Here is a 17,940-nt window from a genome sequence, read left to right on the forward strand (position 1 = left end):
GAATGGAGGCGCACCCGCGCGGGCAACGGCCAGACGCGGCGGCGAAGGGGGCGGGGTTTGGACACGCCCTTTCGCTGCCTCCCTCCCGCCCTCGAGGGACACGCCCCCCGCGCACGTGCGCCGCGGGGCACACAGCGCGCAGGCTCGGAGCCGGCCGGCAGGGACCGGTCCATCTCCATCTGGACGCGGGGGGAGGGGGGCAGGGGCGGGGGGAAGAGGAGAAATAAAAGGAGATGGCTCGGTCCACTTTATTTCTTTCTCTAACCGCCGGCAGCTTTTGTCTTTTTTTTCTTTATTTTAAAAAATATTTATTTTTTAATATAAATTATTTATTATAAATTATATTATATTATATTATATTATATTATGTTATATCAATATCAATATCATTATCATATATATCATATCATATCATATATCTTATATCATATCATTATATTATATATCGTATCATATATCATGTATCATATCATATCTCATCATATCTTTATATTATATTATATATATATATATATATATATATCATATCATATATCATACCATACCTTTATCATTATATTATATCATATATCATATCATATATCTTATATCATCATATCATATTTATTATACTATATTATATTTTATATTATATTAATTATATTATATATCATACATCATATATCATAGCATAGCATATTTTATCTCATATCATTATACTATATTATATCATATCATATATATCATTATATTATATTATATTATATTATATTATATTATATTATATTATATTATATTATATTTATATAATATCTTTATTATAAATGATGCTTTTGGAGGTGGGGTGGGGAGGTCCCGAAGGACAGAGGTCAAGTTGGACTTTCAGCTCCCAGAATCCCCCAGCAGAGTGGGGGGGGGAATTGACAATCAAGAGGATTTGTAGTCCTCTACCTGGGGCTGAAGCTGAACTACATTTCCCAGCAGCTTGGTTGGCTGGCATGGCTAGGTCTTACAGAGGTCTTCAAACTTGGCCGCTTTGAAGACTTGTGGACTTCAACTCCCAGAATTCTCCAGCCAGCATAACTATGCCTGATTCAGAGACACCCACCCACCCCTCACCTCATTTCTGGAGAATTCTGGGACTTGAAGTCCACAAGTCTTAAAGCTGCCAAGTTTGAGGACCCCTGCTATAGGATCATTTAAAAATATATATATATGGACTGTTTGCACACAAAGAGAAAATAAAAGATGATTTATGCATTTAGGGAAAAAGCGTTAAACAGGGAGGGGAAAGACTACTCTGGCAATTAATGTATGGGTCCCTTTTTCTCCACTCTTATCTTCTTTTTTTAATCTTTCATTTTTTAAAAACGCTTGCATTGGAAAAAAACGCTAATAAAAAGTGTATCTGGTTTTTCTTCGAAACAAAAGATTCTCTTGGTCCTTGCGGCACCTCTTCTGAGCTAACGGCAGGCCTGGCCCCATGCGAAGGCATCTCCACCCCGAGCTCTGGGCGTCTTTCGACAATTTCCGTCTGCCCATCCCCGCCATCTTCCCCTTGGTGCCTTTGCTAAAGAGAGCACAACCTGTCCCGCCGGTCTCTTATCTTGTTTGTGCCCTCTCTCTCCCCATTGCACAGAGGCATCCTTGTGAAGAAGAGAGGCGCTGCCTCTTTGGTACGAACCCTACACAATGGGGTGTGTGTTTGTGTGCAGGGCCTGAAGAAAGCGCCAGTTGTGTTGCCGCTTGGCTTGGTACGGCAGTTCACGCTGCTTCGTTATATTATAGACGGCATCTGACAGGGGCTTCAAATGCCCCAATGTCAATCCATGCACCTCCATCTTGGCTCCTCCGTGTTCGGACAACCGGGGTACCCAATCCTTGATCTTAGGCAGATGGTCCCCTATTCAAACCCTAGTGGGCTAGTGATGGGTTTCAAATTTTTTTACTACTGGTTCTGTGGGTGTGGCTTGGTGGGCCTGGCAGGGAAAGGATACTGTAAAATCTCCATTCCCACCCCACTCCAGGGGAAGGTTACTGCAAAATCCCCACTTCCTCCCGATCAGCTGGGACTCGGGAGGCAGAGAATAGATGGGGGGCGGGGCCAGTCAGAATTTTTACTACTGGTTCTCTGAACTACTCAAAATTTCCACTACGGGTTCTTCAGAACTGGTCAGAACCTGCTGAAACCCATCTGCCTTGGTGGTGCAGTGGACTAAAGTGCTGTTAAGTAGCACTTAGCTGCCAGCTGCCTGCGATTACTGCAAGTTCAAATCTCACCAGGCTCAAGGTTGACTCAGCCTTCCATCCTTCCGAGGTAGGTAAAATGAGGACCCGGATTGTGGGGGCAATAAGCTGACTTTGTATAAAAAAGAACACCGCTTGGGGGGGGGCGAAAGCCCTACTAAGCAGGTATATACAAAAGTATGAAGGCTATTGCTTAACGCATTGTAAGCTTCCCTGAGTCTCCGGAGAAGGGTGGCATATAAATCGAACCAATATATAAATCGAACCAATAAATCTCTGATCTGGGCCCAGAAGACGGAGCGATCACTCAACCCTGCCATGCCATGTCAGCGGGGGTGCTATTCAGCAGGTTCTGACCGGTTCTGGAGAACCAGTAGCGGAAATTTTGAGTAGTCCGGAGAACTGGTAAACACCATCTCTGACTAGCCCCACCCCCATCTATTCTCTGCCTCCCAAGTACCAGTTGATCGGGAGGAAATGGGGATTTTGAAGTATCCTTCCTCTGGAGTAGAGAGGGAATGGAGATTTTACAGTATCCTTCTCCTGCCACGCCCACCAAGCCATGCCACGCTCACCAAGCCACATCCACAGAACCGGTTGTAAAAAAAATTTGAATCCCGCCACTGCATGTCAGGGTTCCAAGTAACACCCCCCAACAAAAAAACCCTCCGAGGCTTGAAGTTCCTCAAAGTGCCATTTTATTACAGATGTCATATTGGCACACCTGGGAAAACCCGAATCTGAAAGCTTCCAGGTTTTCCCCACCCAAAAGAAAGTCCAAGTCCCTGCCCCAGCACCCACGTGTCCATCACGGGGTCCAATCAATGCACAATCCCAACTGGAGATGCCTCCCAGTTCCAGCCTTCCAGGTGCAGGGCAAGATGTCCTTGACTCTCTGAGAAAGGAATGTTATTATGACTACATATCACCCCTGCTCCATACAATCCCCCCCTCCCAGTTTCCCACAGTAGTAAATGCAGCAGGCCTGAAGATTCAATGCCAAAGATGGCTTCCAGGCCTGACACACCGACTGATAACTTGCAGAATAAACTGAGCTGGATTCTTGCAAGTCACAAACCAGCCAGTGTCACCATGCAATGGCGCAATGCAGGGGGGGGAATCTCGCCAAAAGACGCATCTCCCGTTCACCGCAGGTGGGAGTCCGGGTTCACCTCGGTTCCCAAAGCAGCCCGGAGGAACAGCCCAGCTGGGCTTGGCGCAGGCGGTGTCTGCCCTGTGCGTATTCCCGGCGTCCTCCAGGCCCACGAGCCTCAGGGACTCCTGGGCTGGTCCTCGTCTGCTGAAATAATTAACCAGGGAGGGCGTTGCCCACCTGGCACAGCGACAGGTGTTATCTAAACAGGCGTGAGGCCGCATGGAGCAATTATGCTTAATTGTTTGTTCCTGCCAAAGGCACGCTGGCAACAGGGCTCTTGACGGAGTCTTCCCACGCAGCGCTTTGCGGCGCAGGCTAGACGCTGGGGAAGGGCTGGGAGGCACAGAGGAAGACCCCACCCCCACCCCATTGCCGCTCCCTCTGCCCTCTGCTCCTGGATCCCATGGAAGAAGGGGACACGGGCCTTTTCCTACAATAATGCCGTGCTATTTGCTTCCCGAATTACCCACACTGAGGGTCAGCTTACGCCGAGGTGCCCGTCACGCGCCAATAATTTGTGGCCAAACCGTGACCACACCAATAGACCTTCTCCCAAGATCAAAGACCCAGCGTGCCTCAGAATTAGGCTCGGCTCGGCCACTTCATGCCAGACCCAGATAGATAGAAAAAAATAACTTGGGTTTTTTGTGGTTTTTTTGCTGCGGCTTCCGTATTTTTAAGTCGGATTCAACTTTCTTATTGAAATTTTTTTAACGGGCACCAAAGAGACGGTGTGGAGTGGAAGAGACTGAATTTGAAAACTGTCCCACTTGAGAAAAGTATACCTTGGTTCGCTCTGGTTTCAGCATCTAAAACCAATGGAGGTAGTCCTCGAATTACAACCGCAATGGAGCCGAACATTTCTGCGGCTAAGCAAGACCGTCGTTGAATGAGACTTTTGCCCCGTTTGTCTTGCCGCAGTTGTGAAGTGAATGACAGTTGTGATGTTCAGTCCCACGGTTTGTTAAGCGAATCTGGCTTCCCCATGAACTCGGCTCATCAGAAGGTCGCGAAACGGGATCACGGGATCACCCAGGGACACGGCAATCCGTCATAAATATGAACCAGTTGCCAAATATCTGAATTTTGATCATGTGACCACGGGGATGCTGCGACGGTGGTTAAATGTGAAAAAAACCAGTCCTGTCAGGTTTTTTTCAGTGCCGTTGTAACTTGGAACAGTCACTAAATGGATGGTTGGAAGCAGTGGTGGGTTTCATATATTCTTACCATCGGTTTGCCCGGTGTGCGCACGCTTGCTTAGCGTGTGCGTGTGCCTTCCGCGCATACGTTTTGCTCTCACAGGGGCCTTCCACGCATGCACTCGGCCTTGAAAACATGGCTAAATAGGACGACATTACGCAGGGGCGGGTGGGCGGGGCCACTCACAGTCGCCAGTACCGGTTCGCCCGAATTGGTCTGTACCGGCTGAATACCACCTCTGGTTGCGAGTCAAGAACTACCTGTTCCTTTACCTGTTTGATGGAACCTCCTCGCGGAGATCCATTGCGCCTTGACCGAACTCAAGCTAAAAAGGAAATGTCCTTACAAGAGGCCATTTTACCTCAGAGATGGGCCCAACAGTTTTTGGTGAAGTCTCTTTGCGCACATTTGCACATTTCTTCCTCCCGAGAAGGACACGCTGTGCACAGAACGGGATGTGACGTCCCTGACAGGGGCTGGAGACAAGTGGTGGCACGTTACAGGAGAGATCCAACGCGGCTTTACAATTAAGTGATTCAGAGACCGGCCTCTCCCCCTCCAAAGAGTGACTTCATACCCTAAAAACTTGTAAAATTTCGGTGTGGAGGAGGAAAGTCGGATGAGCAACACAGGTAGGTCGGCTTGGCTTTGCCGTAATAAGGTGACAGGACTACCAATGTGAAATGTGTCGCCCACAATTCAGGTGGAAGTAAAAGAGAGTTGCTCAGACGCACTAAGGAGGCAATTGAAGATACGTCGTACCATACCAGCTTGACTCACAATCACTCTGGCTACCAAAATCAACGTTAACCTAGGTGGAAATTTGATCAGAAACTACTTATACGACGCCTAATAATAACATTTCTGAAAATCTCAATCGATTGAGGTTTAGAACGACTTAGATGAGGGAATAGAAGGGGAACTTACCAAATTTGCAGATGATACTAAGCTGGCAGGAGTAGCTAACACCCTAGAACAGGAGTCAGCAACCTGCGGCTCTGGAGCCACCTGTGGCTCTTTCACCCCTCTGCTGCGACTCCCTGTCACTCAAAATATGCGTCGCAACCACCAATGTGCGACACCCGCTGGCACACAATTTATTGAGCTTTTCAATAAAGTAGGCCAACCGTGGATAAATCCAAAAAAAAAAAGAAAAGTTTCAGAAGAAAACAGAACGTTTAATTCAACTACATATGCTAGTTTTGTGGCCGCTCAAGAAATATTCAGGCACCGGAAGGGGTTTTGTGGCTCCCGGTGTTTTCTTTTCTGTGGGAAACGGGTCCAAATGGCTCTTTTGAGTGTTTAAGGTTGCAGACCCCTGACCTAGAAGATAGGCTCAAGATCCAGATGGATCTTGACAGACTTGAACACTGGGCCCTATCTAACAAAATGAAATTCAACGTAGAGAAAAGTGAAGTCTTCCACTTAGGCAAGAAAAACCAAAAGTACACATATAGACTGGGTGAAACCAGGCTTAATAGCAGTAACTGTGAGAGGGATCTTGGAGTCTTAGTGGACAACCTGTTAAATATGAGTCAGGAGTGTGCAGCGGCAGCCAAAAAAGCCAATGTAATCCTAAATTGCATTAACAGAGAAATACTATCAAGATCAAGGGAGTTACTGATACCACTCTATAAAGCCCTAGTAAGACCACACCTAGAATACTATAGCACTCACCATGCTATAAAAAAGATGTTGAGACTCTAAGAAAGAGTGCAGAGAAGAGCAACCAAGATTATTTGGTTGTGAGGACAATTAACCAGTGGAACAGCTCGCCACCAGAAGTTGTGGGTGCTTCATCACAGGAGGCTTTTAAGAAAAGACTGGACAGCCACTTTCTGAGATGGTATAAGGTCTCCTACTTAAGCCGGGGGTTGGACTAGAAGACCTCCAAGTTCCCTTTCCAGCTCTATTCCGATTGGTTTGAAACAATCTCAGATGTTGAAAATGTTCCATAGGTGGCATCTTCCACCAGCCAGAATAGCAAAGATGAGTTCCCCAGCAATTCACCAAAATGCTGGAAGTGTAAAAGTAACTATGGAACATATTACCATCTCTGGTGGACTTGCCTGGTAGCAAAGAAATTCTGGGCCAAAGTTAAAAAAATGGCTAGAAAAAATAACAGAGATATCAATAAAGGGAGAACCAGAAACATTCTTGCTAGGGGTTTTTACAGAAAACTACACAAAAGAAACAAAATATTTAATACTAGACATACTAACAGCAGCCCACATAGTCTATGTGCAAAATTGGAAAAAGGAAAATCCACCAACAGAAGAAGAGTTCATTAAAAAAATTTTAGAATGCGCAGAGATGGACAAACTGACAAAAGAACTCAAGGAGAAAGAGGATACAGAATATTATAAAATTTGGCATAGATGGTATGAGTGGTTGGAGGGCAGGAAAAATGAGAAAGAGGAATAAAGGAGAGAGAAAGATATTAAATTAACAGGGAAAATTGGTAAATTACAATATAAATGACAGGAATGTAAAGATCAAGTAAAATGTAGAGGAAATAGAGAATATAGATAGTAATATGGAATAAGATAAACGTTAAAATATTTATAAATAGTAAATACGAAGAAAGGATCACTATGAAAAAGCTTTAAAAAACAGCTTATGGATAGAAATGTTGTATGTTTGTGTTTTGTTTTAATGTGTTTACAATAAAAAACAATTAAATAAAGAAAAAAAAAGAAACAATCTCAGATGAGAGTAAAAATTGTCTCCTTGGAAGAGGAGTTTGTATTTCCTGATAAGACGAGAGGAAACGCCTTTGTGCATCAGCAAAGCAAAAGGGCTGACCTGGGATTTTTATCGCTGGGCAAACTGAGGCAAATTGCAATTAAGATTTCTTGCCCTGGGTCACCGTCCGAAAAAATGGCATTCCTGGAGGTTTAATGAATAGAAGCACCCTTCCATGCTTTTTAATTTTGTCTTTGACAAACACGCAAGGAAAAAGATCCTGGGAACCCACTTTCCCTGGGCCGTGACAAGAGATGGTCCCTTTCTTTCTTTCTTTCTTTCTTTCTTTCTTTCTTTCTTTCTTTCTTTCTTTCTTTCTTTCTTTCTTTCTTTCTTCCTTCCTTCCTTCCTTCCTTCCTTCCTTCCTTCATTCATTCATTCATTCATTCATTTACATTTCTATACCGCCCTACTCCCGAAGGACTCAGGGCGGTGAACAGCCACAGAATAAAACACATAAGTACAAAAATTTAAAATAGAATAAAAACGAATTAAATAATTTGGCTGAACAAATTTAAAATACCCCATCATTTAAAAACAAATTAAAATTTACATTTAAAAAGGGGAGGAGGTTCTTGATTGGTCACAGAGTTTTTTGCGCTCCGTTTTCTCCGAAGAGCTTAAACTCTTTCTAGAAAAAGGATTTCCCGCCTCAGCAGAACCAGGAAAGCTGCTTTCGGTGACGTCTCCAACCATGTTTTGGAGGTCCTGAACTGGGGAACCCCCTCAGAAAAAAACAACTGAGAAGAACAGGTAGAGCCGATTAGACAGGTGAGCATCTTAAAGCGACACCCTGCTTTAGACCAACGAGGATGGATGCAATCACGGGCTGCACAAAGCAGCGCCGCGTAAAACCGCTTTGAAGGCCATCAGCCGAATGAGTCAACGCCACTTTGGCGTGGCTCCCTTGGGGAGTATCTGGGTGGGGCAGGGACAGCCGTCCGCGGGGATACTCCCTCACTTCTGCGAAGGCAGCAGAGCAGAGTTGTTAAAGTCAAGGCCCGAGGGCTGGATCCGGCCTGCGGGGCCGCCATGGAAACAGTGAAGGACTGGCTCGTGGTGACTGCCATTGAAAATGGAGCTCAGGAGGGCTGCGGAGGTTGGGAGCGCCGTTTTTGCTGGCAGAGGGTTGCAGGAGGCCATCCCAGCCGAAAATGGAGCTCACAAGGGCTGCACGTGCCCCTCCCCGAGCTCCATTTTCTTTTTTTTTTAAATGTTTTAATTGAAATTTATTATAATACAATACAGTACGATCAGTCAGACAGTGTTATTTTTCTACACAGGTTAGATTGACTCTTCTTTTACTTTTCATCGTAAGATAATGTCATTTACGTATGCATCTTAAGATTTATATTAACTTTTATCTATTCTTTATTCTACTATCAATCCACCTGTACCAATCATCCCGCACCATATAATATTCTGAGTCTTCTTTCTCATTTAATTCTAACGTTAATTTGTTTATTTCGGCACATTCTAGAACCTTCTGAATAATATGTTCCTCTGGTGGCGTGTCCTTTCCTTTCCAATATTGGCCGTAAATCTATTCTTGCTGCAGTGAGTATATGTATGATTAGATATCTTTTTTCCCCCCTGATATTTCGTCTTTAGTATTCCCGAGAGAAATGTTTCAGGTATCAATTCGATTTTTTCATTGGTTGATTCTTGTAGCCGATTTTGAATTTTTCTCCAATACCTCATCGCTTTGGGACATTTTCACTGACAGAGAGTTGCAGGAGGCCATCACAACCGAAAATGGAGCTCAGGAGCCCGTTTTCGCAGGCAGAAGTGCTCAGGCCACCACAGGCGCCTCCTCCTGACATGAGTCACATCAAGCTGGCCATGTCTCCCCAGCTCCCCCAAGGTCAAACACAACCCTGATGTGGCCCTCAATGAAATCGAGTTTGACACCCCTGCAGCGGAGGAACTTGGATGCTTCGTTGTGCTACTTCTTGGCTCTCGGCGGATCCAGGCGGATGGGGGAGTCCCGTCCGCCAGCTGAAGTCGCTCTGACGTTTCACACATCCTGGTAATGCACCGGCCTGATTCGTTTCTTTGCAAGATCACTGATGCTGTGCAGCGGTTCAAAAAGAATCTGGTAAGAACTGAACGCAGCGTGAAGTACCGTGTTTCCCCGAAAATAAGACCCCGTCTTATATTTTTTTGAACCCCAAAATAAGCGCTTGGCCTTATTTTCAAGCAGGTCTTATTATTTTGGGGCGCATGGAACGGGGGCAATAAACTGGCTTTGTATAAATATACAAAAGTATAAAGGCTATTGCTTAGCGCATTGTAAGCCGCCCTGAGTCTCCGGAGAAGGGCGGCATATAAATCAAATTTAAATTAAAAAAAAAAAATCCTGCAGCTTGTGGCTGAGGAGCATGTCTGTCTGTCTGTCTGTCTGTCTGTCTGTCTGTCTCTCATCTATATCTAGCATCCATGTCTGTCTGTCTCTCTTCATCCATCCATCATCTATATCTTATCATCTATTTCTATCTGTAACTATCTATATTTCTATTGATTCTTTATCTATTTCTATCTCTATCTCTCATCTATCTATATCTCTATCTCAACATCTATTTCTATCTCTATCTCTCATCTATCTATATCTCTATCTCAACATCTATTTCTATCTATCTATAACTATCTATCATTATCATCTATATTTCTATCTATTATGTTTATTTATTTCTATTACTGTGTTTCCCCAAAAATAAGACCCTGTCTTATATTTTTTTGAACCCCGAAATAAGTGCTTGGCCTTATTTTTAGGCAGGTCTTATTATTTTGGGGCGCGTGGAGCAAGATGGGGCTCCTCTTGCCGTCTTATCTGATTTCCAGTTCTGTGTTTAAATATTTTCCGGGAGGGCTTATTTTTGGGTGAGGCTTATTTTAGCGCATGCGCTGAAAAGCCCGATTGGGCTTATTATCAGGGGATGTCTTATTTTCGGGGAAAATGGGTATTGAAATAGCTGTTAAATTTATATTTACCGACAAAGAAATAAAGGGAGTCCAGCATAGATCTATTTCAAGCTATTTAGCTCTCATCAGCTAGCCATACCCTTTCTGGGATTCGAACCCGGGCTGCGAATCCCAGAAGGGTATGGCTAGCTGACAAGAGCTAAATAGCTGGAAATAGATCTATACTAGATCTGTACCTTTGTTTGTTGGGAAATATAAATTTAACACAAAACAGTCTGTCGCGAAAGCGGCTGCCTGCAAAGGCTCTCTGGATTGGGGCTGAAAGGCGAAAACGGAAGCAGTATGCTCCGTCCCGTATTTGGGTAGACCAGGTTGCCCCGATAGAAAAAAAAAACACTTTATTGAAATAGCTACATCATCAGGATTTGGGATTCAGGTGAGAAGCGCCGAAAGAAAAGGCTTTGGGTTCACTGGAACAGCATTGCCAAACAGGCATTAAGAGTTGTAAACCTAATCTTGCGAAGCTTCTTCTCCAATAACATTGTACTGCAAACTAGAGCATACAAAACCTTTGCCAGACCAATTCTCGAATACAGCTCGTCTGTCTGGAATCCGTACTGTATATCGGACATTAATACAATTGAGAGGTATTTCACCAGAAGAGTCCTCCACTTCTCTGCTCACAACAGAATCCCTTATGCCACCAGGCTTGAAATTTTAGGCTTGTACACCGCCTTCGGTCTGACCTAAGCGCAGTACACAAAATTATCTGCTACAACGTCCTACCTGTCAATGACTACTTCGGCTTCAACTGCAATAATACATGAGCGTACAATAGATACAAACTCATGGTAAACCGCTCCAAACTCGATTGCAGAAAATACGACTTCAGCAACAGAGTGGTCAATGCCTGGAATGCTCTACCTGACTCTGTGGTTTCATCCCCAAACCCCCAAAACTTTAACCTTAGATCACCTACTGTTGACCTCACCCCATTCCTAAGAGGTCTGTAAGGGGCGTGCATAAGCGCACCAGTGTGCCTTCCGTCCCTGTCCTACTGTCCCCATTTATTTGTTCCCATTTTCTGTATTAATATCCATGTTCATACTAATTCCTGTTATCTCGTACATGTTTGACAAACTAAATAAATAAGAATAAATAAAAGTTGATTCCCTCCCCCAAGCACGGAACCGAGTCTCAAAATTGTGGTGCCAAAAGACCACGGCTCTGGAAAACGTAGGTTCGCCTATCTCCTCGGCCAACGCAAACACAACCCGGATGGTTTCTCTTGGCAGTTACCCTCCTGGTTTTTGCAAACATTTGCAACGAGGCCTTTTGGTGTTTGTGGTTATGTCAGGCAAGCGTTGGCAGCCCCAACACTTTTTTGCCGTCTGGTTCACCTAACTCCTTCGCTCATTAAAAACAAGCCTCTGCAATCTCTCCAGTTCAATAGCAGGATCTTCTCCTAAGCCTCGCTTCAACCACAACACGGGGCGTGTTACAACCGCCCACTCAACCTTGCCTCATCGATATGCAAAAAAAAAAAAAAAAAAAAGCCCAGGTCTTAATTACTTTTGCTGGGATCAAAAGGGTTCCTTTGGAAGCCACCCAGAGTCTTTGATATGCGAGATGCAAATGAGGAAGGGAGAAGAAACGGTTTAGGAAAGAAAACAGGCTTACGTAAACCAAGAGATATTGCGGCAATCGTTCAGAGAAACAAAACATTGATAAACCTTTGGGCCCGAGACGGATTAAATAACCTCAGTTCTCTGGGGTTATTAAGAAGCAAGTCAACGAGACAAGGGGTGGGTGGGTGGGTGGCCATTTGAAGCCATCGCCCACCTGTGCGGGAACAACCCTCTCAAGTTTTCTGCGCGCTGGAAAGTCGCAAACTCTCCGGGATCTGTCCACTCCTCCGGCTGAAGGCGCGTGATCCGTCTGCCTTGCAAAAAGAGATCCTAGTCTCAGGGAGCCTCTGTCTCTTGCTCTCTGGAAGATTGAAGGCTGCAGGATCAACCTCCTAGACTAGTGATGGCTAACCTTTTTGCCGTCGTGTGCCAAAACTGGGGTGTCGTGTGGGGGAGGGGGTGTCGCGCGTGCGCACACCCATAATTCAATGCGCCTCGCCCCCTGTGCATGCACGTGCCAGCCCCCCGCACTCCCTCCGCTTTTGGCACATGATGGCCCGGTGAGCCCGGTAGGCCTGTTTTTTGCCCTCCCCAGGCTCCAGAGATTTTCTAGGAGCCTGGGAAGGGCAAAAACAGCCTTTCCACCCCCTCTCCCGAGGCCCTCCGGAGGCCGAAAATGACCCATTTCTTGACTTCTGGTGGGACCGAAAGGCCTGTTTTTTTCGCCCTCCCCAGGCTCCAGAGGTTTTCTAGGAGTCTGGAGAGGGCAAAAACAACTCCCCCCTCCGGAGACCGTCTGGAGGCCGGAAATGGCCCATTTCCTGACTTCTGGTGGCCCCGAAAGGCCACCAGAAATCAGCTGGCTGGCATACACATGTGCGCTGGATCTGAGCTAGGGCAATGCTCGCATGCCCACAGATATGGCCCCGCGTGCCACCTGTGGCACTCATGCCATAGGTTCGCCATCACAGCCGTAGACCAATGGCTCAAGGGCCACGTTTTGGGGCCCAGAGGAAAGGGATCCCATGTGGGAATGCCTCCCATCGTTCGCTTCGGAATCCCAATATGGTTGCCAAGCAGCAATGTGGCACAAGGATTAACAAAGGCTCACCCGAATGGCAGATTCCCCAGAGCAATGGCGGCAGCCAAAAAAAAGCCAACACAATCCTAAATTGCATTAACAGAGGGATTCAATCAAGATCAAGGGAGATATTATATGTCAGCGTCTCAGCACTGACATAGAAAAGGGAGGAGAAGCCTGAACTTTTGCCTGCTAAACCCCTTTGAAGATTTGGTCTCCTCGGAGATGGGGAGGGGGGAGACATTCCTGTGATCTGACGAAGAAGGAATCAGGAGAGTGACTTGGAAGATAGCCAATGAGAAGCAGAGAATTGGGGATCGGAAAGGGAGGGATTGGGGAGCAAAGGTCAGTACTGACCGCGAAGAGAGTCAGGATCAGATTGCTGTGCTCGAATAAAGAGAAAATTTCCTTAAAGATCGGAAGTTTGGAAGTTCATTTATTTTGAGATAGCATCGAAACCTGACACTATAAAGCCTTAGTAAGGCCACACCTAGAGTACTGCATCCAGTTTTGGTCACCACACTATAAAAAAGATGTTGAGACTCTAGAAAAAGTGCAGAGAAGACCAACCAAGATGATGAGGGGACCGGAGGCTAAAACAGACGATGAACGGTTGCAGGAACTGGGCATGGCTGGTCTAGTGAAGAGAAGGACCAGGGGAGACACGATAGCCGTCTTCCAATATTTGAGGGGCTGCCACAGAAAGGAGGGGGTCAAGCTATTTTCCAAAGCACCTAAAAGCCAGACAAGGAACAATGGATGGAAACTGATCAAAGAGAGATTCAAGCTAGAAATGAGGAGGAATTCTCTGACAGTGAGAACAATCAACCCATGGAACAGAAGTTGCCTTCGGAAGTTGTGGGAGCTTCATCCCTGGAGACTTTCAAGAAGAGGCTGGACATGCCATCTGTCAGAAATGGTGTGCAGACCTGTCAAACTGTCCGGATGTGTCACATGTAGACCATGTCCACCTCTGCTCTGCAAACGCAAAAAAAACCGAGATATATCATGTGACACGATCGCATTTGACACCTGTGGTGTAGGATCTCCTGCTTGGGCAGGGGGTTGGACTAGATGACCTACAAGGTCCCTTCCAACTCTGTTAATCTGTTAAAAATCCCTCTGTGAGATGCAAGGATAGGAATCCAGCCTCGAGTAGTAGTGACCCCGAGGGGGAGATCTCGCCTCCCCTGCGCTACAGATCCTACCCTCCGCAAGTTTTCCTTTCCGATGAAATCCAGATTCCACAAGATATTATCTGTTAGTTCTCATCCTGGGAGGCAGCACTGGAGCCCAACATTTTGGCTCACGGCTGCCGTGGTCCCTGATGTGCTTCAGACGGGACCCGTTTGCCCAATTTAGAGGGGGTTCCCTCACACTTTTGTGGCAAAGAATCACCAGCTCAGGAAAGACAGAATGGAGTGTCTTGAAAACACGGCACGACCACCAGTTGGTGACCGCTGATCTAAAAATTTCCTCGTCTGATGCGAACGCAAACACGATCTGGCGTGGGGATTTGAAATGGCCATTGGAACCTCGGCTGCCATGTTGTCTCCTAGGCCGTTGAATCTGAGTTTTGCCAAAGGCAGGCAAGCGCATTAGCTCTTCTCCTGCAAAGGATCTCGGCTTCCCCACCTGTTGATTCCTAAGCTTTGTTTGCTAACAAAGATGAGAATGCCAGCCTGGGTGGGGAGATCTACCCTTCCAAGAGTGGGGAAAAACAGGATCCCCAATTCTTGCTGGAGGGGAGAATAATTCTTACCTCATTATTCTCCCTCCCTCCCTGGAGGTTGCTTAGAGCACCTGAGGACCCTTCCTTGATCCATCGTGTCTGTCACTCCACACCTGTCCCCGTAGGGCATGCTCGGGAGACAAGACCCAGCAAGCAGATTCACACACTCTTTTTTTCAGCTGTCAGAAAGAGCAAACAAAAAGGAAACATGGAGATGGGCAGTTCCGGGCACCGAGTGAGGGGACCTCTCCAGTGGTAGGTTTCTCATTATGGTACTACCGGTTCGCCCCGCTCGTGCACGCTTGCTTCGTGTGAGCGCCTGGTTCATGCACGCGCCTTCCGTGCATGCGCCCGACCTCAAAAACGTGACTAAATAGGATGGCATAGAGCAGTGATGGCTAACCTTTTTGCCATCGCGTGCCAAAAGCTGGGGGAGTGCGGGATGGTTGCGCGCGTGCGTGCCGACGCCCATAATTCTATGCGCCCTGCCCCCCCATGCATGCATGCGCAACCCCATGTTCCCCCCGCTTTTGGCATGTGATGGCCCGGTAGGCCCGTTTTTTGCCCTCCCCAGGCTCCCCTTTCTAGGAGCCTGGGGAGGGCAAAAACAGCCTTCCCCATCTCCCCCGAGACCCTCTGGAGGGTGGAAACAGTCTGTTTGCTGACTTCCGTTGGGTCCAGAAGGCCCAAAAATCAGCAGGCCAGCGCACAGACGGAGCAGAAGCAGCTTCTTGGATGAGAAGTGAAATGTCTTCAAAAGAAAAAACAAGAAAAGTCCAGTTGCCTCCTGGAAAAAAAAAAAAAGCACCTTCAGGACAACCACGATTTGGATGACTGAGAATCTCTATAGACCTGATCCAGAAGGGATTTTTTAAAAAAGAAGCAGCAGCGTCCGTCCTCTGAATGGGTTGCTTTCATTCCCTGCTTGACAAGAAACCAGGATACGCGAATGTCGGTTGAGGCATAACTGGCGCAAATTTATTTTGGCCTCAGACTGGCTTATTTGTGACTCTGCCCGGATGGACAGACATTCTCTTAAGGGAACAGACCAGGGGTGAAATCCAGCAGGTTCTGAAGAACTGGTAGCGGAAATTTTGAGTAGTTCGGAGAACCGGCAAATATCACTTCTGGCTGGCCCCCGAGTGGGGTGGGAATGGAGATTTTGCAGTATCCTTCACCCAGGAGTGGGGTAAGAATGGAGATTTTGCAGTATCCTTCCCTCAGGAATGGGGTGGGAATGAGGATTTTGCAATATCCTTCCCCCAGGAGTGGGAAGGGAATGGGGATTTTGCAGTATCCTTCTCCTGGTGTGGGGAGGGAATGGGGATTTTGCAATATCCTTCCCCCAGGAGTGGGGAGGGAACAGGGATTTTGCAGTATCCTTCCTCTGCCACGTCCACCAAGCCACACCACGTCCACCAAGCCATGCCCGCAGAACCGGTAGTAAAAAAATTGGGATTTCACCACTGGAACAGACGGAGCTTAAGGTTCAGAGGCGCTTCATAATACAACCAAATAAGACAAGGCCCTCTCTTCTGGTCATGCTCTGAAAGTCCGAAGACCCCCTCCGCGGTTTTCGTTTCAAAGAAATCTCTGCGTGTTTTGCTGTGAGGAGCCAGGAAATGATCCATGGCTGCCAGGAACTGTGTCTCTCTGAGTTTGAATCTTTGGGATTTGGCTAACTCCGGCTCCTTCTTTGGATTCCCCCCTCCCCTTTCCTATTCATTCGCCCCCCACCCCCCCACCCCACCTCCAGCAGTAAAACTTCCAAAACTGGATGGATCCCCGAGCCATCTTTTCAGCCACTTGGCTTCTCCTCCCAAGCAGGCGGCAAAAATGAAAGGCCTGAAAGGAAATTGCTTTCAAAAAACAAGAGGGAGGTTTGGCAGAGGTTTGGCAAGGGCAGGCCCCCGGAGTCAAACTTGTCCTTCCCGGTTGCCAATTCCGGGCGCTTCCAGTTCTTTAATTGCCCATCTTCTACCTTCTTCTAGTGGGACACCTGTGGATTCCGATTTTTATTTGGCTTCTGCAAAAGAGCTACCGGCACGCATGGCTGTACCACAAACTCCTATTCATGCCGGGGGAGGCGGAGAAGAATGACACAAGGCCTCACGTGGTGCCGAAGGAGAACAAGCAAGAAATTTGGCCTTGGAATGCTGAAGCATCTTCTTGTACACGTGACTATCCTTTTCCTGTATGGGGGTAGTCCTCGAGTTACGACAATTGAACCCAACATTTCCGAGACAGGACACAGATAAACCTCCAAGCGGCCTCAAGGACTCTCTAAAAGGATGCAAATGACCAGCTGTCTGCAAGGAGTATCAATCCTTCCATTCCCCGTAATTCAGTCAGAGCTGAAGAAGCTTCTTGGCTGAGAAGTGAAACGTCTTCAAAAGAAAAAAACCAGAAAGTCCAGTTGCCTCTTGAAGAAAAAGTTGGGACAACTGTGACTTGGATGACGGAGAATCTCCATGGACATCCCAAGCCCCTTCGTCCTCCAAGGGCAAGACAAGGAGTCCTCAACCTACAACCACAATGGAGCCCCAAATTCCCGTTGCTAAACGAGACAGTGGTGCTGAAGGAGAATAAGCAAGAAAAATGGACTTTTGATGGTGAAGCTCCTGTCTTGCTGCACTTATCTCTGGTCGGTGTCTTCTGCTTCTGAACTTTTGCCAAGAGAAGCCTTTGGCAGTTTGCCTAATTATACCAAGGTTGGTAATTAGACTGAAGAATTTTGTGTTATGAAGAGTGTTTTAATTTAGTTTGGACTACGCTGAGAATGAGTTAATTCTCAGCTGTTCTAATAAAGTCTGTTTGTTTTGGAACTGTTTGCGTCGATTACTACCTACTTGGGCCTGGGTCACAACAATAGCTGTTGTACAGTCTTCGTAAAAAAAATGTCCTTTAAAAGCCCCTCCTGGCTCAGCTCACGCTGCCAAGCTCTGCCAACCCGAAGTTGGATGTCCTGCATGGGTGTAGACTTCAGCTCCCAGAATTCTCAGCAACGGGGGATTCTGGGAGATGCGGTCCACGCCATGGAGGGCAGCAGGGATGAGAACAATTACGCTGCACGCTTCAAGCAAACCAACAAATAAAAAATATTCTGTGAAAGGAAAATGTGGGGTAAATATAAGATTGGGGTTGCTTGAATACCATCTTGACAACATACTGAATTGAAAATGGACACGACGACGGAGAGGGAAGGGAGAGAGGAGTAGAGGGACAGGTAGGAAGGAGAAAGGAGAAG

The sequence above is a fragment of the Pituophis catenifer genome, unplaced genomic scaffold (assembly GCF_029215685.1).
Source record: "Pituophis catenifer annectens isolate HBS135680 unplaced genomic scaffold, rPitCat1.0.hap2 SCAF_18, whole genome shotgun sequence".
NCBI lineage: Eukaryota > Metazoa > Chordata > Lepidosauria > Squamata > Colubridae > Pituophis > Pituophis catenifer.